Raw genomic sequence first — 25,893 nt, forward strand, 5'->3', positions numbered from 1 at the left:
ACACACACACACACACACACACACACACACACACACACACACACACACAGACTTGTTTTTCTTGTAGCTGATTTGTCAACTTGTTTAAATCCTGGATTTTTTTTCTGAGAGCTCCAACCACAGATCAGTGAGATCAAAGTGATAATAGGATCTTAATATTCAGACCTCCTTCTTCACTTTCTACACTTTCTGTTTTAAATGTTCAAAAATTAAAACGGGCGTCCTTCTGCTCCACCTGCAGAATGTTTGCAGCCTGATACGGTGCTCTCTTTTATAACAACCCAGAGGGGTTTTATTTTTAACTCACCTGTGTAGGCTCAAATTTTGCATTATTAGGGGCGTGGCCTCTTTGACTGACAACTGAATGATGTCACAGATGACTGTATAGGTGCTAGCTGTCCACGAGGCTTCGCCTCAGCTAACTGGAGCCCCTGATTTTGACCTCTGTGCTCAGTCTGTTCTTAATAATATTGTTTTAAACAGCACTACATCATCAGTAGGGATGGGTATCGTTTAGGTTTTATCCGATACCGGTGCCAAACCGGTACTTTTGAAACGGTGCCGGTGCTTAAAGAATGGAGAACACAAACATGTCCAAAAACCTCTCATGTTCAGCTGTTTTTTTTTGTAAAAAGATAACAATGTTAGCCTTTTCTGCAGCTATGGGGCATATATGGTATCACTCTTGGCTGGAAGCAGCTTAAACAATGGAAAAAACATGTGTAATTTACGTTGAGTAGGCTAACCACGTTATTACATTAATGCATGTAAGGTGAACTAGCAAACACCATCATAGCTACATGCGGCTGTCTTCTTGTTTGATGGCAGATACTCCCTTCACCCTGGACAAAAAGACTAAAATGACCAAAGAAAAAGTGGAAAACAGTTAAACATGAGAGGTTTTTGGACAAAGTTTATTAAGCTACTCACGCAGAGAAGAACGGCTGCTGCTGCATCATCATCATCATCATTTCTGCTACACTGGCAGGGCTAGGGGCCAGGACTCTCCTCTTCGGGTTTTTGGAGGATGTTGCTAACTCCAGGTCCGATAACAGGCACCACACCCGCAGTAGATGTGCTCGGTGTGAGGTCTCGCAGCAAGCTATCAAATACGGCGCATTTCTCGGCTTTTAAAAAAACGCTATGCGTCGCCAGGTGTTTCATCGGATTTGAGGTGTTACCTCCTTTGACAGTATCACAGTATCAGCTTAAAGCACTTGTTGCAGCTGCTGAGTTTGCATCTTTTGCTGTGAAGTACAGCCAGACTTTGACGCTTCGCCTTGGGCGTTTTTAATCTGTAGCTCTGCTCTAAAAGAACGTACGTACCTGGACCCGCCTACTATCCTCGGAAACGTAAAATGATTGGCTAGAATCTAAAGTGTATCACAGCTCAGGGAAAAAAAGCACAGAAATGTGCGCTGCTTTTCGGTCTGGTTACTACCGTTTATGTCAGAACCGGTGCGATACCGGTACCCATCCCTAATCATCAGCATATAATGATGTCATATGCTCATTTTTAGCCCTCAAGCATCATAGCAGATTGTTGTCCCTCCGGCTAAACGACCGCCTGGGAACGAACTAATCATGTGATTCAGGTGTGCTGACCCAGGGTGAGGTCTAAAACCTGCAGGACATCGGCCCTCGAGGCCTGGAGTTCCCCACCCCTGGTTTAAAGCCAGCAGCGTTCCTGTGCTATGCACTGCAAGCTTAAACCTGCATTACTTTTAATGGCCACTGGGGGCGATAACTGTGGCTGCAAAAAGACTTCCAGTCTGAGATTATGGGCTCAGGCACATATCGGACACAAGCACTCGCAGCATCTTCAGAGTGCGGTTCGCAGGCAGCATCAGTGCAGACGCGGTATTGGAGGACTTTACGACATCCTTCCACCTGAGGCTAGCTTACCTCAGAACAGGTAACGCCTCCAAGCGAGGATGCAAATGTGTGGGGCTCAGACAGGAGATGGGCCAGTTAGAAAGGAGGGCAAGCTGACAAAAACAGGAAGTGTAGCTGACAGCAGAATTCCCAGGAATACACCGAGATCAGCTCCATTACGTTCCAGCTGTGATGTAATCGTTCCCACTGAAGACAAAGATTTCAATTCCAAAGACTCTGCGGATAAAACGTTCCTCTGAAATGCTCCTGCTGTGATCTGAACCCATGATGGCAGGAAATGTGTGGAGATGCACAAACACACAATTCCTGCAGAAACTTTCCTCAAAATACAAACAATGCCTACAATGACCAGTCAAAGCTGTCGGTCACCGTAGGTTAGAGCGACGTCTTCAGCTCACAGCTCCATGTCAGTATATCTTCATAGACTGAGTTACCGTGAGAACAAACTGCTTTCCTCTCATTGTACAGTCTGATAAATGTGAGCTGAGAGCAGATTCAATCGTGTAAAACTGCAGACAGTTAAAGAGAACACAGGCTGAGGTGAGGTGCAGTGCTCCTGCTGCAGCAGCAGGGCGGCGCCGTTGAGCTGAGTTTGAATGCTGCTCGTTTTGACGTTGATGCTGTTTGACGTCCCGCCGCCTCCTCGCTCACCCACAGTCAAACACTGAGTGCTTCACTCCCATTAACAATGGATAGGGAGTGTGTGTGTGTGTGTTTGGCTTTCTGAATGCTGACTCCAGTACTTGATCCTACAGTTACTGTGACACCGCTGCTTCCATCTTTTCTTTATTACTACCAGCAGTATTTCAGTACCACTGCTGGTAGTAATAGTACTGCATGCTGGTTATCCCTGTCCTGCACAGTGGGGGGTATTCCACTGATGAAAAATAACTCAGCAGCCACTTCATTAGGTACACTTTGTTATTTTACCTTCAGACTTGTTTGAATTCTTCATTTCACAGATTCAACAAGCAGCTGCAAATAATTCCTCAGAGATTTAGCTCCATGTCGACATGACATCATCACCATGTATCCATGATGTGAATCCACCACATCCTGTTTCTGGTTAAAGTCTATCGGCCCATCCATCAGCCCCACCTCGTCCATATTCCTTAAAAATAATTGCAGTTGTCACTAGACAATAGTAATCCATAGGCTGTAATATATTAATGATGGACGTAGCCACCGAGACACCACCCAGTGGTGACGTCACTGGTTTGATCTGAGACCCCACTGTGGTCATCGCCATCCTAGTTTTAAAGAGCCAAACCCCTTTAGGACAGGTGAACCACTAAATTATCAGGTAATACTATGGTAGCTAAGAGGCCTTAATAATACAGATGTTGAGCCTTGATACAGTTTAAGTTATAAAAACTCGTGCAGGTGTTTTGAAAGGAAATTATCTATAGAGACCAATCAGTTTGTGTATCAGCCTGTAAACGTGTTTATTTCTGCTGTAAAGCTTTAACATGGGAGTCTATGGGGACTGACTCACTGCTGCCGCCCTGCTGGGCATCAGAGGAACTGCAGGTTTCTTTCTTTAGAATCTATATTTGGAAGTTGCTTTAAACCTTTGTGGGCTTAAATATGCCTGAAATATTTAACATTCATAGAGAGGGAAAAAGGCTTTGATTATATTTATATTCTTGTTTTGTTCATAATAATTTATCTAAACACATATTTTATTTAAATCTTTTTTATCACACACACACACACACACACACAGACTTGTTTTTCTTGTAGCTGATTTGTCAACTTGTTTAAATCCTGGATTTTTTTTCTGAGAGCTCCAACCACAGATCAGTGAGATCAAAGTGATAATAGGATCTTAATATTCAGACCTCCTTCTTCACTTTCTGAACTTTGTGTTTTAAATGTTCAATAATTTAAACAGGCGTCCTTCTGCTCCACCTGCAGAATGTTTGCAGCCTGATACGGTGCTCTCTATCGTTACTTCCCCATTTATAAGACCCAGAGGGGTTTTATTTTTAACTCACCTGTGTAGGCTCAAATTTTGCATTATTAGGGGCGTGGCCTCTTTGACTGACAACTGAATGATGTCACAGATGACTGTATAGGTGCTAGCTGTCCACGAGGCTTTGCCTCAGCTAACTGGAGCCCCTGAATTTGACCTCTGTGCTCAGTCTGTTCTTAATAATATTGTTTTAAACAGCACTACATCATCAGCATATAATGATGTCATATGCTCATTTTTAGCCCTCAAGCATCATAGCAGATTGTTGTCCCTCCGGCTAAACGACCTCAACATGTCTTGAAGTTCTCCAGAGGCCTGTTAATGAACTAACCATGTGATTCAGGTGTGCTGACCCAGGGTGAGGTCTAAAACCTGCAGGACACCGGCCCTCGAGGCCTGGAGTTGCCCAACCCTGGTTTAAAGCCAGCAGCGTTCCTGTGCTATGCACTGCAAGTACACCTTAAATATGTCCTTTCTTTAATTCATAATTAAAATTAAATAGTAGTAATATTAGTAATTCAAATCATATTATTTAATAGGATTAAATAAATGTAAACTGAAAAACAAACTATTCCTTAATTTTAAATATAAATGAAGAATGGAAATGGCACCAAAAAAACCTTTTTCTTAAAGGTGACGAAGAACTATAACTAGTCTTTCACTTACCTAAAATCAACCTGTTAGCATCACATAGTGTCCTGCTTTGTCTCACCTGCAGACAAATGTAATTTACTGAGTTTTACAACAGTGAACACAAACCTCTGGAGCCTGAGACGCTTTCATTAAAGAGTTATCGGCCTTTGGTTTGGCATTAATCATCAGAAGTGCAGATACATAACTCCGTGTTGGCAGATTAATCAATCACAGTCAGACGTTTTCAGCGGCGATGCGGCGGCAGATAAAATGTCAGCGTTTGAGCCCGGGGCAGTAGAAACAGGAGCAGCTGAGTGTGTGGATGCAGTTTGCTGCACTGAGCAAATCTCTCCAAATTTCAAGTCGATACCAGCTTGAGTTTCCACCGTGTTTCAGCTGCAAATGTCAGCGTGTGTGTGTGTCTGTCTGTGTTTGTGTGTGTGTGTGTGTGTGTGTGTGCTTGTGTGTGGTTAACAGTAGGTAACGTATTGACTGTGGATGAATGGATGGATGGACAGCTGGGTTGGTTGGTTGGTTTAGCAGGAACAATCGGAGGGCAGCAGGGTTAGCTGTGTTTCCATACAACAGATAACTGCCAGAGGGTTGAGGGGGGTGTGTGTCTGTGTGTGTGTGTGTGTGAATAAGGGGATAGAGGGAGGGAGGGAGAGAGAGAGAAGGGGTAAACAAGGCCCAGAGATCAGAAATCTGAACATGTGACCTCAATATCTCTGGTTTGAAGGTCGGACTGCATGTTGCAGAAAATTGGAGGCAGGATAATAACACGTACGACGTGTTTGTTTTCTAAATATACTTTTAGTTTCAGGTGAGGAAACAGCTGATATCTGTGGAGCACATGTGCGCTCCGGCGAGCCTCCGAGAACCAGGGTGGAGGGCGTCCATGCTGCGGTCACACAGGGCAGAGTGGAGTCAGACTCCCAGGATCGTTTTACCTAAACTAAATAATCAGGCCCCATCTTATCTTAATGACCTTGTAGTACCATATCACCCTATTAGAGCACTTCGCTCTCGCTCTGCAGGCCTACTTGTTGTTCCTAGAGTATTTAAAAGTAGAATGGGAGGGAGAGCCTTCAGTTTTCAGGCCCCTCTTCTGTGGAACCAGCTTCCAGTTTGGATTCAGGAGACAGACACTATCTCTACTTTTAAGATTAGGCTTCAAACTTTCCTTTTTGCTAAAGCATATAGTTAGGGCTGGACCAGGTGACCCTGAATCCTCCCTTAGTTATGCTGCAATAGATGTAGGCTGCCGGGGGATTCCCATGATGCATTGAGTTTTTCCTTTCTCACTCACTATGTATTAACAGACCTCTCTGTATTGAATCATATCTGTTATTAACCTCTGTCTCTCTTCCACAGCATGTCTTTATCCTGTCTTCCTTCTCTCACTCCAACCAATCACAGCAGATGGCCCCGCCCCTCCCTGAGCCTGGTTCTGCTGGAGGTTTCTTCCTGTTAAAAGGGAGTTTTTCCTTCCCACTGTCGCCAAAGTGCTGCTCATAGGGGGTCATATGATTGTTGGGTTTTTCTCTGTATCTATGAAGCGCCTTGAGGCGACTTTTGTTGTGATTTGGCGCTATATAAATAAAATTGAATTGAATTAAACTGCTGGTTCCAGATGATCAGCTCATCACAGAGCTGGAGGCAACATGAGCTTTGATAATGATGCTTTTCTGGATTTTGTTCCTTTATTCAAAGACTCTCTGACTCTGTCTGGAGGTGATAAACAAATAATTAAATCTGACAGATGCAATAATATTAACTGTGATAACTTTTTTTAAAGTAAATACTCCACAGACCAACCTTCTTCCTTCCACCTGCTCCTCTCATGCTGATGAAGAGGAGGGAGCGGAGGAACCTTTTAAAAACTGAAGGTCACTTCTAACAAAGCAGCGCTTTGACCAGAGAAACAAATCTCACCCTGACTGTGTGCGAAGGTTCAGCTGCTGCGTGTTCCCGGGAGAAAAACGTGCACGTGCCACAACTTCAGGAACACGGTAACTCTGCTCAGCATGTGACGTTCACAGGAGATATGTAAAAGTCAAACTCTGGATCTGTACATCCGACAACAGCTTGATACGATAATTATAACCAAGATTATTGGAATAATAATAAAATACACTTGAAACAAGCATTTTATGAAAAGAAATATCCTTATAAATATAATTAATAAAAATAAAGTTTTAGAAGTCGTTCATCTAACGAGGCTTTGGATTATCTGTGAGAGTCTGTTTACAAAAATCAGTGTTTTTATATTTAACACCTGTGCTGTAGATCTGACACTGAAATCAATAAACAAGCAAACCTGCAGCGGAAACTCAGCCAAACAAACTCAAAAGTCAAAACAAAATAAACATCAACACTAATGATGACAGACGTTGAACTTTATTTATGGGCAGATTAATGAGTTTCCTCAGAGGTGACAGGATTTTGTGTACATGCAGTTTTTGTTTACTGACCACATTCAAAATTGAACTCATCCTTCAAAATAAGAGCACAAAGGTGTTTCGGTGCGGCTGCAGAGGCTTTTGTAGGACGGCTGTGACGCTGTCTGCATGTGTTAGCAAATAAAGTATTTTATGATTTTTATTTGTGTTGATTTTGACAGTTTGAGTCTGTGTGACATCTGCAAACATTATTACTACATTCTGTCCGTACTTTGAATCGTCGGCCCTCACAGCGCGAGTCCTTCCTCTTCATGTATCTGCAGTCGCGTCTCAACTCTTTACTTATTTTTAAGGATTATTTGATCAGAAGTTTATTGTTCTGTGATTTAAGCTCCACCAGCCTGTAGATCTGTGATTGGTCCAAGAGAGGGAGCCAAGAGAGAGAGAGAGGAGTTTACCCCTCCTTTACCTTCAGAGAGCACCCCCCCACACACACACTCTACTGACTGCTCTGTGTGTGTGTGTGTGTGTGTGTGCGTGTGTGCGTTTGATGCTCATGCGGACCGACAGCCGAGTCTTCGGGTCACTCTCTGGGACGTCTCGGGACCCCGATCAGTCCTGGCTGAACGCCAGACTGTCTGTGGGGGGGGGCTCTGTCTCAACAACACACACACACACACACACACACACACACTATACTACATGTCTCCTATTTGCATGAAGGTGCTGTGTATCGTGCACATTAACTTTGCACCCTCTTGTGCAGTAATAATTGCAGACTGCACTGCATTATGGGAAACATGCATGACGTCACTCTAAATGTTTAAATCTGTAGTTTGTATGTCCGTTTTGTAGTTTTACTGTCTTTGGAGCAGATGTGTTTCACACAAAGTCACATCTGGACAATATCAGGTAATATTTTAAAAATCTGTTTCTAAATCAGTGGATTTGATCCTGCGAGTGACCTTTAACCTCATCCTGTGGTCATCAGGTACAGGTAGACTGCTTCACGTTAACGTTGGACAGAAGGTGTAACCTCAACTTCTTGTTCACTTCCTGTGATGGAACCAAGCGTCTGTGTTTGGATCGTGTCAGCGATGAGGAGACGGAGCAGATCTGCTGCTTTGCTGTAGCAACGCCATCCAAGCCACGGCTGCAGACTCTCCTGGGACTGGCGCATGCCTGCTGCTACCATCACATGATCGACATGATCGACAGCCACGCTGCCAAACTGGTCGCGAGAAAAATTCGTTTTGATTTAAAGGCTTTGTTGGATGCACAGGTCGCTGATGGTCGCTGATGGTCGCTGATGGTGAGAGGTCTTGGTGACATATGCTTAACTTCCTGTTTGGGTTTTTTATTCTAGTGTTTGAAGCTTTGAAAGATTTCGTTATTATTCTAACGCTGACTCTGATTTCTTGTCATATCGTTGAGATCCTGTTTTGACTCTGTGGTTTTCTGATTGGCTGTCGTGCGATCCTGTGTTTTGGTTCATGTCTCCATTATTTCTCTGTTTCACTTTGTGGTTTCTACTGTTGTTGTTTTTATTTACTGGACTTGGTGCCTCCTTGAGCGTTCATGTCAGTGTTTGTGATGGTCTGCTCCTCCCTGATTGGTTCACCTGCTGGTCATTACTTCCTCACTTGTCCCACTGCAAATTTTGGGAGCATGTTTCATCTCTGAGATATCTCAATATAGTGAAATACAACTTTTCTTCAGTGTAGAATGACACATAATGTTGTTTAAACCTCGTGTTTCTCTCGTCTTTGTTGCGTTTCCATATCTCAGCTTCGATTATCAAAGCTGTTCTTTGGACTCTGGTTGTCTCAGTTGATTATTGACAGCCAGAAATCCATAAATGAAGATTTTATATCTGGTGCTGTGGATTTATTGTGTTTGGCTTGGTAGTATTACAACAGAAATGTTTCCAGTAACGTTTTTATCTAAATATTTATATAGAATATGTATATTCTGTATTTTTTTAAAGTATATAAAATAATATTTGAAATATGGAAAATTTGACTCACTAAATAGTAAAACAATGATAATATTAATAACAATTGGGAAATACTCACAACTACTTTCAGTTACCTGATAAAACGTCAGAGCATTTTTCGATCATCAGCCCGCTGAGGCTGAAATTAAAAATACTGAAGTCTGATATGTAGCTTCATAATCATCTCTTCAAGCACTCAGCCTATTGATTCATGAATAGTTGACCCCTTTAAGTAACTCCCATTTTTATGACCTTCCGGGGGGTAAAACATGATTCTTGAAACTACCGGCTAAACGTTTTCCGTAACAGGAAGTGAAGGTTAGCGAACATTAACCCTTTAAAGCCGGTCAGAGCAGCACGCTCTGTTTTGCGTAACTATTTTTAAATCCCGGTAGCTCTGCAACCACGTAAGTTAGCGCAATAATTTTTTTTTGCATATGAAACCGGAGGAGTTGTACTTACATCTTATGCCATCAGCTTGTCCTCGGTCACAGTTTCCTTCCACATATAGCTTTGCAAAAACTGCATAAAAAGCACTTGCAGCAGCAAAAACATAATATTCCAGAAACACGCTTTGCCGATCCGATCAGCTGTTCATAACACTTCCTACGTTGGAATAGACGTCAGCGCGAACTATCGCATGTCCGCCATGACCTGCCCGAAACCGGAAGTGACGTCATTTTCGCAGAAATGTAGTTTTTTACCATCAGGGCCTCATGAGCCTATACTGGTGTTTTTAAAAGTTATGTTTGACTTTATGACTTTCTGTGTGGTTTCTGGGATGCTTAGGACTCATATTGCACTGCTGGAAATAGTTTATTTTGATGCATATGCTGCTTTTTTGCAAATTTGCATTATAATATTTATTTTCGTTTTTCCTGCAGTGTATAAAAATTGGTGTATTTCAAAAATAAAACTATGAAGACACTCAAAATAAATTTCCTGTGGTGGGAAACTATTTTGTGCAACTTTTTTGTATTTACAGTTTTGAGGGATAAGCCTCTTAAATTTCTCTAACTAGAAATATATGTTAAAAAAACAAAAACGATTTTCAATTTTTTTGTAGTTTATTGCACTTTTTTGCAATTTATGTAATTACTATGCACTTAATACATACATATTATTAAAATCTGGGCTATAATGGTTGTATTGATGTATAGCAACTTGAAATGCTCCCAAAAATGGCTCCACAGCATGTAAAAATATAATATAAGCTCTGGCGGACTTGGTTCTATGGTAGGTCTTAAAGGGTTAATGGAAAACGCTGCAAAAGCACACAAAACACAACGGAAATAGGAAAAAGAACAAGGGAAGTGTTTCTGGGGAGACAATAACCCGACGGACCAGTTGCAGGAACTCAAAACATGGTGGGTGTGTTTTATCATGATTCATAAAATAATGATGACGGATTTTTATGCTAATAGTTAGGCTAACACACTTACCGCCCATCTTTTCTTTCCTCACAAAATCGACAGATCCTCCACTTGTCTCTCGTGTCTCTCAGCGCAGTTCTGCATATTTTGGTTCCTGCAACTGGTCCGTCCGGTTATTGTCTCCCCAGAAACACTTCCCTTGTGTTTTTTCCGTTGTGTTTTGTGTGCTTTTGCAGCGTTTTTCTTATTGCTGGTGTTTCCTTTAGTTGCAATCCGTTTGGCCTCTCAGGGCACACTATCTCGTATCAGTTCAGTGACATAAATGCTAAAATGCAGATTTGATTTGAGTAAAACAACATTTTCTAATCAGCCTTTTTGCATTACCTCATTTCTTATTTTACCTTGCACATTATTTCTTTCTCTCAACAGGTGAAAAAAAAAATCCTCCCCTGAAGTGTTAATGGATAAATGTGACACTGCAATCAACACATCGGTGCAGGATTTTTACGCCCTCGAGCACGAAATAAACAGCAAAGTAAAACAACACGCCAGTATTCACCTCATCAAGTGAGAACCACATGCACCTGCTTTGCTTTGCTAGCTAATATATTGAAAGTAAAAACTAATAAATAGCTAATTTTATTTGATGTGAGTGCATTTCAATACATTTAAAAAACACATTTTTCACTGTCAGTCTTTGAATATTTCCGTATATTTGTCACATGTACTGTATGTGCGCTGTGTAGCAGCACAGTGTAAAATGACAGCACAACGCAGATGTGATGCTGTAAGTCAGTCGAGTGTATTTAATCGTGCTTCTCTGCGTGCATGAAATTAAATGTCATGTTTTCACGTCTTGCAGGTTTTCTGTTGACTGTGGACGATACTCAGACTCTCTCAGGCGCTGTGTGCCTCATTTATGTCTGTTTAAGCTCTAATTCACACGCACTGAGGTCACACGCTCGGTTTGGAGCATAAAAGAGCAGCGGGACGACGGACACAAGGTTAGATACACAGACAGACAGTCATTAAGACATTCCTCTGCACGCCGAAGCGCTCACTCATCCCTCGGCCTCTTTCTTCTTTTGTATTTCAGCCACACACTCCTGAAGGCTGCTGGGAGAGGCGCGGGAGGGCGTCTCTGTCTGGACCTGCGGCGCTATGGGTCTTCAGTCCAGCACTGCACAACAGCAGCAGCAGATTTGGAGGGCGTTTGGCGCGGTTCATCGGCTCTGAACGAGCGGCACCGCGGTGGCTCTGATTGGCTGCCTGGACATCCACTGAGCGCGCCTTCAGGTGACGGAGAGGTTTAAGGTAAGACTCGTGTTTTCATACTGAGACAGCAGCTGTTGACTCTCAGCTCAGTCTGGCTGGTGGCTTCGGTGCTGTTATGCTGAAACTTCTGAATTCTGATTGGTTGGAAGGTGTGGCTTTAAATAACTGGATACCTGTAATGGAGGCGATATTCTGCCAATATCAATCAGCGTGCTAGTAACAAACTGCAAGCAGAGACAGCCAGTCCTCAGCTAAGGAGAAGCTCGAGAGCTCAGGTTATTTCTGTAAACATGGACTCTATAAACACTTCCCTGATCATGCTTAATGAATATAAGATGAGTTTGTTTTGTAAATTATAATCCCAAACACCACTTTATTGACACTAAGAGCAAAAAAGCAGCGTGTTTTTCAGGTAAGCTACTTTTGATTGATGAAGTTAACATCTAAAAGTCCAGCTGAAGGCTTTTTAACCCTTTAAAGCCGGTCAGAGCAGCACGCTCTGTTTTGCGTAACTATTTTTAAATCCCGGTAGCTCTGCAACCACGTGAGCTAGCACAATCATTTTTTTTGCATATGAAACCGGAGGAGTTGTACTTACATCTTATGCCATCAGCTTGTCCTCAGTCACAGTTTCCTTCCACATATAACTTTGCAAAAACTGCATAAAAAGCACTTGCAGCAACAAAAACATAATATTCCAGAAACACACTTTGTCGATCCGATCAGCTGTTTGTAACACGTCCTACGTTAGAATAGACGTCAGCGCGAACTTCTGCATGTCCGCCATGACCTGCCCGAAACCAAAAGTGACGTCATTTTCGCGGAAATGTAGTTTTTTGTTTGTTTTTTTTTTTACCATCAGGGCCTCATGAGCCTATACTGGTGTTTTTAAAAGTTATGTTTGACTTTATGACTTTCTGTGTCGTTTCTGGGATGCTTAGGACTCATATTGCACTGCTGGAAACAGTTTATTTTGATGCATATGCTGCTTTTTTGCAAATTTGCATTATAATATTTATTTTCGTTTTTCCTGCAGTGTATAAAAATTGGTGTATTTCAAAAATAAAACTATGAAGACACTCAAAATAAATTTCCTGAGGTAGGAAACTATTTTGTGCAACTTTTTTGTATTTACAGTTTTGAGGGATAAGCCTCTTAAATTTCTCTAACTAGAAATATATGTTAAAAAAACAAAAACGATTTTCAATTTTTTTGTAGTTTATTGCACTTTTTTGCAATTTATGTAATTACTATGCACTTAATGCAGACATATTATTAAAATCTGGGCTATAATGGTTGTATTGATGTATAGCAACTTGAAATGCTCCCAAAAATGGCTCCACAGCATGTAAAAATATAATATAAGCTCTGGTGGACTTGGTTCTATGGTAGGTCTTAAAGGGTTAAGGAGGACTTTGTTTAACCAACATTTCTGTCTGTTTCACAATTTGTAATATGGCTCCAAACACCAGCTCATAATTATCACCACTGAAACGTAGGGTTTAGTCACACCAGAGTGAACACCAGAGCACAGTAACCTCCCCGTGATGACCAACAGTCAGTGGTTGCATTCAGTGTTTTTGCTGTCAGAGACTGATTGGTAGAATTTTCCTGACAGGAAGCAACCGGTCTGCAAACAGTCCAACAATCACCGTCCAAATAATTACAGTCTGATTTATAAATGCAGGTTGTAAACAATCTAAGCTGGTCTGCATCGATTAACTCGGATCATCTATGACGTGTCTTTGCAGTAGGGGACTTGACTAAGCTCGATGCCAACTGGTTGTATTCTGGTTAAAGTCCTATGGTTAGTGGTTGGTCTTCGTCACTAAAGCATCCCTGTTTCTCCCTCGTGTGACTGCAGGATTAGCCGGGGCTTACATCTTGTTTTTCTTTCCACCAGTTTTAATAAATTAAACATTAGCGTTCAATGCTCGTTTCAGTGGTGCTCAAGCGGGTTCTGGCAGCACTTCCAGCTACTGCTAACTGGACTGTGATTAAATCTGTTGTATCAATCATTTGTGGTATTTTAAATAGCTGATATATTGGCTCACAAATGGAGTCATATTCTTTACCTGAGCCGACCGTTAGCATCAGGTCACATGATGACGGCCTGTGCTAAGAGAGCAGGAAGCTAGCAGCTGGTTATTTAATGCAGCGGTCTCCAACCCCCGGGCCACGGACCAGCACTGGTGCCCGAGTCGTTTGGTACCGGGCCGCGAGAATTGAAGCTCGGGTGTGAAATTTATGGTTTTCAGGGTTTTTATCGTTATTTTTTTTATTGTTTTTATCGTTAACTCGGTTTCCCTGGTTTTTTTCTTGTGTGTTATTAATAAATATTTTTTGGTACCGGTACTGGTTTTATTTGTAGCATTTATCCACGACACCTTAAAGGTCAGTCCGTGAAAATATTGTCGGACATAAACTGGTCTGTGGCGCAAAAGAGGTTGGGGACGGCAGATTTAATGTATTGTGCAATATGTCGTTGGTGAGTCCTGAGTGAGCGGCCACCAGCTTTCCCGGCTCATCGGCCTGTTTGTTGGCTTTGCCTGTGAATCTAAGCTCACGTCCACGTGTTTGATGAAACTGCCGCCATTACAGCCCCTACAGAGCTGCTGGGTTTGTTGGTTTGCTGGCAAAGTGTTTAAGGGGTTTATTTACTTGTATTACACAGGTCAGCCACCAGATGAGTGTAATTTGTTTTTGAACACCACAATTATATCAAAAACCATGCATAACTAACGTTTCACAGAATAATGCATACAGCTCTTATCATATGATAAATAACTCATACTGCCAACCATACAGCCCCCCCCCCCCCCCCCCAAAATGAAACACCTTTCAACTGCAACAATTTTACAACCCCCGTATTATTTTTTTAAATCTAATTGTTTTATGTTAATTTTGTGCAGTCACATCTTTTAAGGCCAACAATGCGAGGCTGCGATTTTAAAAACGTCGAGTTAAACGAAGGTCAGCAGGATGGCATCGCAAACTCTTTTCATGGTGTCGTAGATTTAAATGTGAGGGACAAGGAAGTGAAAGTAACTTAGAGCAACCCCAATTATGAATGATTAAAAAAATTAAAAAGTGACATAAAGCAAAGAAACCAAACCTGCAGAAACAAATCAGGGTTATCCGAACAGTGGGAGCTCTGAGGTGGCCAACAACAGGCTCAAAACTCAATTATATCACAAAAACTCAGTAACACAAACCTGGCACCGTGTCATCTTGTTTTTCTAGCCCTCGAGTTCATTAGTTCATATTCCCCCCTGCAGCCGCTCGGTCCCATTGGGATGGTCTTCACTGTGAGAGCCACAAATCCAGACCTGGCCCGCCCAAGACTCCAATCCGGCCTTTTAAAAACACCTTTTTTCCATTTTAGGAGTAGTACCAGAGTTAGCATGTAGTCAGGGTTTTTAGTCTTCTTTATTTTGTTCATTTTGTTTATATTGTTTAATTTTCTTTGTCTGTTGAATGTATGAGATTTATCTGGTTTTTACTGGAAAGCACTTTGGTCAATGGTGTTATTTTTGCTCTATAAGTAAAGTTGGATTTTTAGAGTGAACTTTTTACACTAATGCAAAATTATGTTTAAGTCATTTAGTCAAATGAAACTGAATTGAATCCATTTAATTAGATTTTTGTGTTTGCATCCTGCAGTGTGAGGAACTGTCCCACTATTGCATGTTAAAGCATATCTCAGCATTACAAGTATGATCAATTTCACACCACAATGGACTTTTCTCAGGTTATAAACGTGTTATAAACGTATAAACAGTGTTGAAGTTGAAGACTGTTGCTGGGGTTTGATCGCTTAAGCGAGCCAGAGCTTTGGGCTTACTCCAACACAAAACTGTGGTCTTAAAATGTGTTGCATCAAATTAATAAATAACTTGAAAGTATAATGATTTTTTTTAGATGTGGCATTAGATTTTTTTAAACAACACAGGAAAAAGAGGAGCCTGGACCTCGAACTAACGTGGACGGCATCACGAGGGTTTCAGTCCTGCTCTTCTGGCTTTTTCCATGAACGCAGCTTTTCAAACTTACGTGACTTGACGCTGTTGTCATTGGTTAGTAATTCTATATATATTTGCAGCAGTTTATGACATACGGCTCATACAAACACAACCGAGAGCTTAAACTGGAAGTAGAAACGGAGAGCTAGTTTTCTGTGATACTCACAACACATTTCACCTGAATAACTGCGAATTAGCTGTAATATTTATCTTTTGATCACCAATAAAGTCAATGTTACTGGATATTTAAATATGAACAAATATTCTAAAAATCTAAGATCAAATAAAAGCACATTAATACATTTAGAAGCACCAAACATTTAAGAGTCGTAGTTCCTAAATTTTAAGTCTTTTTGTCAATTTTCCACCAATAATTCATTAAGTTGACCTTAAAGAGCTAAATGGATGTAAGGTACATTTTTTTATGGATCGTAGACACGACCCCACTCCACACCCCACTGAGTTTTATCATCATAAAGTCAAAACTTGAAAATGAGCTGTGGTGTTTACAGAGGGACACGAATGCACACGAACGCTCCCAAAAACAGAACCTACTGATGATAACGATTTCAACAAAGGATTTAAAGAACATGCAGAACAAATTTTACCAAGAATGGTAATTTTACTCTTTCACAGTGTAAGCATGCACGTCTTTAAAAGGAGCAAAAAATAATAGAACTTGTATTTTATTTAAGTAGGAGCAATAACTGATGTATTTTTCATTAAAGAGAAAAAATAGCAGCGACTTGAAATGAAAATTTGATTTCTATAACACATTTTCTTACACTTAAACAAAAGAGAAACAAAGACATGACCACACGAGCTGTTAATATAGACAAACTTAATGAATTATTGATTAACAGAACATTAAAGCATACACTACTGAACACGGATATGCACCCACAGGAATTAAAGATAGGATAGGAAAGCCTGAATAATGCATTGGGATGTGGAAACAGTTGTGATGGATCTGAGGTCTACTCTAAGCCAGACTGGATCTAATCCTGGATCTGAGACCCCCCCCCCCTGACTCGTTCACCCTGCCCACAGTTTGGCAGGTGAAAATGTGACTCGTGTGCAGGATACCGGTCTGGTATTCAGCATGTGACAGACAAATATACTGTATTTTACCCCAGCTCTATGTAATCTCTATGTAAAAATGGTAAATGCCCTGCATTTGTATAGTGCTTTTCTAGTCCCTAAGGACCCCAAAGCGCTTTACACTACATTCAGTCATTGTGAATAATATAAACATGCATTACTACACTCATTTATTCCCTTAAATCCATGAAGCTGCTTGGCTCAGTAAACTCTGCATAACTGAATAATATAGCAAAGATAACTTCCCGCTGGCTTCACTTATCTATAATATTTCATTCTTTATCGGTGCTCCATCACTGCTCCAGATCGCCACTGAGGCACATGATCCGTGGTTGAGCGTGTCCGAAGGAGGCCGACTGCTGCTGTGGTGTTGAAGTTAAAGAAGCGTTGACTTGGAAATACTGGACACCATCAGAATTAGGGATGGGTATTGATAAGATTTTCGCAATTCCGATTCCATTTTCGATTCTTTTTTTTTAAAAGGAGAACACTAAGGTCGATTAGCTTAGAGCTTTGTTTTATATCTTCTCTTTGAACAAGATAGAAATTTAGGAGTAACATGGCCTTACAAACCCAACAGTGAGATCTTAAGAGATCCACAGCCTACGGCTCTTCAATGGGGGGTCACAGGAAAAAAAATGTAAATGTAAAATAATAAAATAAATATTCTTCTGTAGCAATAACAAAGTATAACATAAATTATTCTGTAGCAATTACACAAGAATATCCAGTAATGTCCCTGCCTACAATTAAACACATTCACTTACTGAAAATCCTCTGCTGTGGCAAATAGATGCAAGCCTTTGACCACAAACTGAGTCACTGCTCGCTGACATTCGTCTATCCTGGCCTGAAAGGAGACGCTAACGGTAGACTGCAGCGAGAACTGCCAGCATCTGAGCCAGACTCTGTCTCATCATGGTCACCTAAACGCACAGTAATGGCAGGTTTGTAATAAGGCAGATCGCGCTAACATAATCTGCACTGTTAGTTGATTATTTACCTGCCGTATTAACGGGAGAGGACGTGCAAACGTTACCGCTGCTGCTGGGCTGAGATTCACGAGTCCGGAGCGGAATTAAAAACACGACATTCATTTAAGGTCATCGTGTGTTTTGTGAGTAAATGCTTTTGTATATTTGTAGAGTTTCCTCCCTTAAATGAAATATCTGCTTTGCAAGTATTGCAAGTTGCCCTGTTGTCATCCGTTCTTGTAAAGCATAACCAAACTTTTGAGCGTTCGAGCCGCTTAGGCGCCGTGTTTCCTGCCAGGTAAATGACGCTCTGCGGGGCGACTGGAATCGATAAGGGAATCGTTTACAAAAATGGGAAACAATTCCAAGGAATTGAAACAGTAATTTATCTGAACATACTCTTTGTTATCTGCAGCCTATTTGTAGACGCTAAATCTAGAAATCTATTCAGAGACAAGAGCCAGAAGCATGTGGATGATAAAACAAACGAATAACCACGTATCCCGTCAAACTTAAAGAACACAAATTCTTCCAAATATTCAATTTAATTCACTTAAATGTATATAGAGCCAAAACACAACAGCAGTCACATCAAAGTGGTTTATAATGTAAACTAAAGAGCCTACAGTGTCCTTATGGGAACCAACGTATTAATTAATGTCCTCTTTAATGCACGTTTGTTTTTGAGCTGCCCCGTCGTCGAGGACACATCCTGGTCTTTCTGGATATCTGGTGTGTTTGAGTGACCTCTTTTAGCTCCAAAAATAAGGAAATCACAAAAAAAATTCCCTCCATTCTCAGGAGGAGATGTCTGAAGTTAGGCAAACTACTTTTAAGTATCTTCACTGTGTTTTAAGTTTGTTACATTCATATTTTCTGATACTGATCGTCGTTTTCCGGTTACTGAAACACATCTGGATCCCTTTCCAGAGTGTTGCTGACACTGGGATGCAAACATGGATCGGATATGTGGACCAGTATAACTCAGAGTTCTTCTGCAGTCTCCTGTTTGGTTTAGCGTGTGGATAGTTGATGGCATCATCAGCATACATCTGTGAAGTTGTAGCAGGTTGTTCGCTGTAATTCAGGTTGCTAACATACAGAGTAAATAGCACAGGACCAAATATGTCAGCATACTGGTCCATATGTGAACGAGCTGCTGTGGGAAACGTTCAGTTGGGGTCCATGAGGGGGCAGTAGAGTCCCTCCTCGACCACCCCATGGTCTGAGGTTGTTTGTGCCGGTGTGTTTGGGGAGTCTAAAACGTGGAGGTGGAAGGGAAATGAAAGCAGAAGAGCCATGTGCTGGTTGTTATTGTTGTAAGAGGTGTTGGATAAGGAGATCTGACCTTAAATCTGGATCATAAAATGGAAATAACAGGAAGTTTCATGGGATTAAAACCGAGCTGAGGTCGTTCAGCAACAGACAAAACACATGTGAGTGCAGGTTTGCTTTTCAGACTTCACCGTAATGAGATTACAGGAGCTCTGCAGTCTCTAAATATTGTTGCATGTTATTATTTCAGTCCGATTCTGGAGGTGAAAGATTAACAGCAGTTATTGTATTTTTAAAATCAGCGATCCCTTTACTCCCAAACACACAATCGCTCGTGTAGGTTTAAATCTCGTTTTCAGGGGCCGACCTCTGCTGCGTTCAGTGACCCCAAGGAGGAATTGGATGTTGTTTACATCCTTGATTACATCTGTAAGGTCAGGATTAATCTACACGTTTGTTTTTTAGGAGCGGGGATGAAAAATAAAACGTCTCCTTCCTTTATTCAAACACACCAAACTCTGTACGAACAGTTCAGTTATGACTCAAACAAACAGCAGCATTACAAACACACTGCTGCCAGTTTATTAGGCACACTATTCTGGGATACATTACACCTTTATTAGTTTTATGATCAGTGTTCCTGATAGTGTCATAGAAAGGGGTTGTATGACCTTTTGTGACACCAACACACTATGCTAATATTTTAAACTTGATGTACAAGACATAAAAATAATCAACTTTGTGGTCGTGGTAAGAAATAGTTTGAAAGTTGAGAGAAAGTTTAAGAAAGAAGAAGACAGAAACTGTCAAAAATACCTCAGAGTCGGGTTGCAAAGAAATCCAACATTTGGTTAACATTGTTTTTGGTGAAATTTAGCAGTGAAAAGGAGAATGTAGAAAATTATATGAGGTTATTGTTCTTGTATCGAGCTGTTTCTGTTATTTTGTCCGTCCCGTTAATTCCTAAATAATAGAAATGTGGACAAAGAATCCTGAAACTCGCCTTTATTGTCTGTGCATTTATTATCGTATAATTACTTTTTAATTTTACTTCACCCGTAATACCAATAACAGCTGAACTTTATTTTAACAACTTAGTTGAAAAAGTGCAAACGATTGATATAAAAACGTTTTACTCCATACGTGACTGACAGTTTTAAACAGGGTTTTTTCTGCAGCATAATTACGACGTACATACAATGTACAAATACTTTGCTGAAAATACTTTTACACTTTTATACATTAACAAAGTTCCAGACTTGTAATCAACTATTTTTACTTTTGAACGGTTCCTTACTGTAGAGTTCAGAACAATTCAAAGCAAAATGTTTGTACGTTATCAAAATGAATTATTGTAAATGTAAACAAATTAAAATAATTTAAATACTTACAAATATTTTAAACTAAAATTTGATCGCATATATTTATGCTATATTATATGTTACTTTCACCGACCTGTTTTAATCTTAAATGTTGTGAAGTGGCCAAAAACATTAGAATCATTCATGTTAACGTAAGTTTGTGTGTGTGTGTGCGTTTTGTTGCACTACCACATGTTAAAATTACAGAAAGGTTTAACCCTCTGTCCTATTACGTGACAGATTTTGTACAATAATCTCAGATTTTAAGGTAAATTCTTCTTCACGTTCTTCTACATTTGAGTTTACTGTGCTGAGGAAAAATCCTCCCGTACACGTGAACAGCCTCTGCGTCACAGTCAATGGTAGCAATCAGTAATTGATTGTGTTTCCAGTCTTACTGAGCAGCACAGTTTTAAAGTACACTCACAGTGAGTGCATACAGTGTACATGTTGTGTATCAGTACTCGAAAGAACGTCTTAGTGCAGCAGGCGAGTGAGAAAGAACCAAATGTAAAGTACCGTACACGGTACATCCAGACTCAGGCCAGTTCATAAAGTTTGGGGGCCATACTGGTGCCTTTTGGCATCCGTCAGCATTGTCACGAAGACGGTTGTTACATGTAAGAAAGTGTTTGTGGGGATTTATCTATTTATTTTTAGCAGGTTTCAGATTTGCATTTTTTTTACTGCTTGTAATGTAAAATCTCAGGAATATAAACTTTAGACATAAATACACGTAAAAATGTTTTTTCATTTAAATTGTTTGAAACTATTAATTTTTTATGTTTTATTGTAGAAGTACTTTGAATATTTATACAGTATAAAAAATTATAGGTTTTATTTATTCACAAAATGCCTCTTATTAAACTATAATTAGAGATGTCAGCTGTAAGATCAGAATATTCAATTCAGTTTTTTAAATTTTGAAATATATTTTGAAGGTAGACCCTACAGTAATACAATAATATCATGCATGGAAGTGGACAGTAATTATTAAAAGCACAGTGTGTGTTCGTACTGGGCAGCTCCCAGTGTGGATGTGCAGCAGAGTGGAAACCAGCTCTGAGCTCTCTGCAAACACAAAGAACACGAAGTCTGAAATACAACCAGACGCAGCTTCTGTGCTCCAGGTTCCAGCAACGCTTGTTCTCTGCATCCAGAGGGCAGCGTGGGGCAAGTTCACTCACACTGAGGAGACGAGGACGGGGCAGGCTTTGGCCCGTTTTAGGTACAAATACTTAGATTAATTAATAAATCATTAAATAAGAAATAAATGAGATGAGGAAGAACATAATGTTTTGAAAAAAATCAGCATTTGTTAACCTTGAATATTTTGTGATGGAAGTGTGGTGGGTTTAAAAAAAGGTGATAGAGCTGCGTTTGTTGATCCGTCTGTCCAAAATTACCCTTTACAATAAAATAAATTACTTCTTTTAGTATTTTTTAAAATTTAATATCAGAGCATAAACTTTTATGTTTGTGAACAAAGGAATTTCCAATATTTGGGGATAGATTAGCGTTTCCTACCTGAATGATGAGACAATAGATCACGCAAATAAGAAACGGTTACCTCAAACTTGTAACTATACAAAACGGAGAACAGCACTGAAGGACAGGACCGTGTTCGTGCACGTGTTGTTAGTGTCAGGAAAATGTTTGTACGGAGGGCCGACGCGAAGTTCGTGTAAAGCATTCAGAGCATTGTGAGACTTGAAGTAAGCCTGTGAAACCAGAATGATCTCTGGATCCAGTTTCATCTGAGATATTTTCACGGGAAAACTTAATTATTCCAGTTTTTCTCATTTTCTAAAACCAAAGCAGATTAGGACCTGGCTCACAGATAAACCGTGCAGGTCACAGACTGTGACGGTGTTTGTAGTCTGTCATATCCTGTTTCCACTTTTCCACTCAACCAGCACTTTGTTAGCTCTCACTTCTGCTCCGTATTACCTCGGAGTTTCAAGATGGATGTATCCAGAGTTCAGATAAACTTCCCGTTCACACTCACAAGTCTTAACTTTCTGAACTAGAGCCTCGGAAAGTTTCCCACAATGTAGATCAGGAGAGACGGGATAGTTTCCCATAAGGGACACACCTCACTGTACACCTCAGCAAATATATCGTAATAATATAAATATATTAAAGTGTGGGTGTTCAGATATAAAATGTGACAAATGGATTTCTGACATTTGCGTCTGTAATTACCTTTGTGTCATTTTATATCTATAAATTAATTTTATTTGCATTTCTGCTTTTAATTCAGCGTTACACAAATCGTTATTTTCTAATATAAACCAGCTTAAAATTGTTACTGTTAAATATTAGAATTGTTTATATATAATTAATTTATATTAGAGTTCAAAATCTTTGAAGTTTGTGTAATTCTGCCCACATTAACATTATTTTAAAGTTTCTGTATTTGTAGTTTTGGTCATCTGTAGCCTAACAGATGTTATATTTACCTTTGTTTACGATTGATTAAAGCAGTGGATAGATTTAAAATCTGAAATCTTTTTTGTCGACCAGCAAGCGTTTGAGAACCACGTAGACGTCGAGCAGAGCTCCTGACGTAATCTGGATTTCAGCGTGACTGAAACCTGAACATTAAAAGTTACTATTTTATTCATTTCATATCAGAAACAACTAAATAAATAAAGTTGCTGTAATCAGAAGCAAAACACTTCACGGTGGTACAACTGTCACCCGACAGAGGGTCGCAGTGCCTCTCCCAGCTCATACTGGGCGAGGGGCGGGGCACATCCTAGGCTACGTGTGATGATGTCACTGGGCCCGCCCACACCCTGTGATTGGCAGGTGCTCTACAGGAAGTGTGGATGGCTGAACATTACTTTAATGTTGACATAACCTGACACGAGTTTATACAACAACACGGGGTCAAAAACACGATGAGACGTCGCGCTAAACGTGAAGCTCCCAACAGGAAGTTCCTCTTTTTAACGGCGGCTCGTCTGTCGTCTGTGTGGACGCGACACTGTGAACACAACACTGTGAACACGACACTGTGAACACAACACTGTGAACACGACACTGTGAACACAACACTGTGGACACGACCGCACAAATCCTGCTTATTAACACTTATTACCAAAACATCGATTAGCCGCACCACGTTTTGACTAAATCTAGGAAACAATTATAATCCCGCTCCCGGAGTAGCAACAGTCAGTTAATTTCACTATTGCACTTATTTTCCGTCATTTACACTTAAACATAGTAAACATAAAGGAGCACTGATTTATTCACCAATGTCTGATCAACGTTCGGCCACATCTATGCATCATAAACCTGCTGCGGGTTATTTTCCCTTTAATCCTGCACAAACCAAGTGAAGCATTACTGCAGTAATACATGAAAGGCTGTAATAATGCATGTAAGAATCAAAGTGATTGAAAAATCTCATTTTTTCCACACAAAAGTAAGGAAGCATCCAGAAAGAGTTTGATAATGAAACCTCAATAAAACAACGATCGTCTGCTTCTATTACAGGTAACAAATATATGCTGAGTAAAATACATCATATCATTTCTTTATCCAACTTTTTTATCAATATTAAAACACTTTGAGCTGCATAAAAACTCCAAAAGTGCTGATTTTATTTAAATGAGGTGTAACTGTATATTTTTAATAATTTTTGATATTTTTGATTTTTGATATTACCAGAGTTTTTTTTACTCTATAATTATTTCTTAAAAACTCGTCTGGATTGTTTTTAAAACTCACGTCACTGGAAATATTTTACATATTTTGTGTTTTTTCTTTTTTACCTCCAGAGATGAAACGCTTCATTAAAACACAAATAAACATATATATACATATTAAATAATACATTTATTTAATATCCTGTTCTATTCATTTTTTTTTAGCTGTCTTTACCTGCTAAAATAAAATCCACCGCTCTGACATTAAAGTTAATTAACTCAGTAACGGAATAAAAATTCCTAATTTTCAAATTTCTTACACTTTCAGTATTTCTTTTACATCTTTGAAGTCTTCATACACAAACACTCTGATGTCCTGACTTGGTTGGGAAGCAAAGCTGTAGCGGTTTAAAAGCTGCACTGTTGTCGGTAAATTCAAAGTGCGACATTTAAAACGATGGATTCAACCTGGAGCTCTTTTACATTCATGCTGTTCTTTAATTAATGTTGTTGATTGATGTTATTTCAAGACGTTTTGGACACAGACGATCACCAGGACACTGCTCTGCGGTCGAGTAAATTACGTGTAATTGTAGGAAAACGTTGAATAAAGTGAGAACAAGAACGTAATCTCGACTCAAACGGGACGATTTTATCTCCACTTTCAGGATTTTTCAGTGACGTGAAGCTGCGACGGCGACGCTTTCTGTAGCTGTTTATATTTTATTGCATCAAGAAAGCCCAAACAGCCGTGATGTTAATTCCCTTTGAGAGGATCACACAGAGGTACTCCACTGTCAGAGACTAAAACGAAGACTGAGTGGAAACGACTTCTTTTAACAAGACGACGACGACCCTGAACGCACCTCACAAACGCTGGCTCGGCTCGGGCTCGACGGCAGAAGCACCGGAGGAGGAAAAATGTTCTTTTTGCAGCAAAAACCAGGAGAGCGTCGCCTCCTTCCTGCAGCGCTACAGCGCCACCAAAGCACCCACGGCCAGCGCCGCCATTTTGTGTCCGCAAACCGTTTTCGGTTGCAGTTGATCTGTTTGGAAAACTTTTGCAGACTAGAAGGCAGCTCCTTGTTTTCACCGCCGCCTTCGCTTCCCCTCGTGTGCGAGCGGGCGACGCCTGCACACGAAATGAACTTTTACTGAGAACAGTCGAGCGCTCAGCCTGCCCCGTGTCAGCTGGCCCGACCGCTCCTCCAAACATGGCTGATTTCGTTTTCTTTTCTTCCAGCAGAGCTGAAGGTTTTTGTTTCAAAAACAAACCCCGGAGTGTGAGTGTGTGTGAACCCCACACCCTCGCGCCATTAACCCCTGACAGCCTCGCTTTCCCCCCAACACACCCAGTGACCTCTGTGTTGATGCATCGGCCATCTTGTTCCATTACAATGTAGTGTAAATGTGCGTGCAGTGTGGCGGTGCGTGCAGACGCTTCTTTCATTGTCTGGTTCATTACCAGTCCGTTGGTGGTCGGCACTTCACTGATCATTAACGGCTGTGCAGCTGGACCCTGGCAGCGAGCCATAAGTCTGTGTGTGTCTGTGTGTGTGTGTGTGTGTGTGAGCATTAGGGCGTATTATGTGTTTAAAATGTTGAGTTCACACATTTGACTGTTTGTCACTGCACAAATGGTAACAGCGAGCTCTTAAAGTTCAAGACAAGTTTGATCAACGTGGCTGAAACGTGACGCAGCAGCAGCAACGCCTCGTCCCTCTACGGAGACGTCAGCTTCAGGCTTCATGTGCACATCAGTCAGCATCTGGTTTGAGACGCCTACACTTGGAAGCGCTGCAGCAGTCCGGCCAGGCTGATCGGCGAGGCCTCGGCGTGGCTGATGGGAGTCTGCAGCGCCGTGCGTGCTGTGGCTCTGTGCTTGATGTCAAAGGTGACAGTGATCGGTGTGAACGAACGGGCTCGTCGCGTTAACGGGTCGTTTTAACCC

At 40.7% G+C, this 25,893-nt stretch overlaps 2 long non-coding RNA genes across 2 annotated transcripts in view; both read left to right on the forward strand.

The window, feature by feature from the left end:
• Window positions 1–276: 276 nt before the first annotated feature.
• LOC146505869 (uncharacterized) lies at window positions 277–8,210 on the forward strand. The gene is made up of 2 exons (XR_014877524.1): window positions 277–7,818; window positions 7,898–8,210. It is a non-coding gene; the product is annotated as an uncharacterized LOC146505869 (long non-coding RNA).
• A 780-nt stretch (window positions 8,211–8,990) lies between these two features.
• The window catches only part of LOC146505870 (uncharacterized), a 64,125-nt gene continuing 47,222 nt past the window's right edge, over window positions 8,991–25,893 (forward strand). The window contains exons 1-3 of the long non-coding RNA XR_014877533.1: window positions 8,991–10,842; window positions 11,138–11,279; window positions 11,372–11,589. This is a non-coding gene — a long non-coding RNA (uncharacterized LOC146505870). The remainder of the gene's footprint in view (window positions 10,843–11,137; window positions 11,280–11,371; window positions 11,590–25,893) is intronic.

The sequence above is a fragment of the Neolamprologus multifasciatus genome, chromosome 13 (genome assembly GCF_963576455.1).
Source record: "Neolamprologus multifasciatus chromosome 13, fNeoMul1.2, whole genome shotgun sequence".
In the NCBI taxonomy this organism is placed as follows: Eukaryota; Metazoa; Chordata; class Actinopteri; order Cichliformes; family Cichlidae; genus Neolamprologus; species Neolamprologus multifasciatus.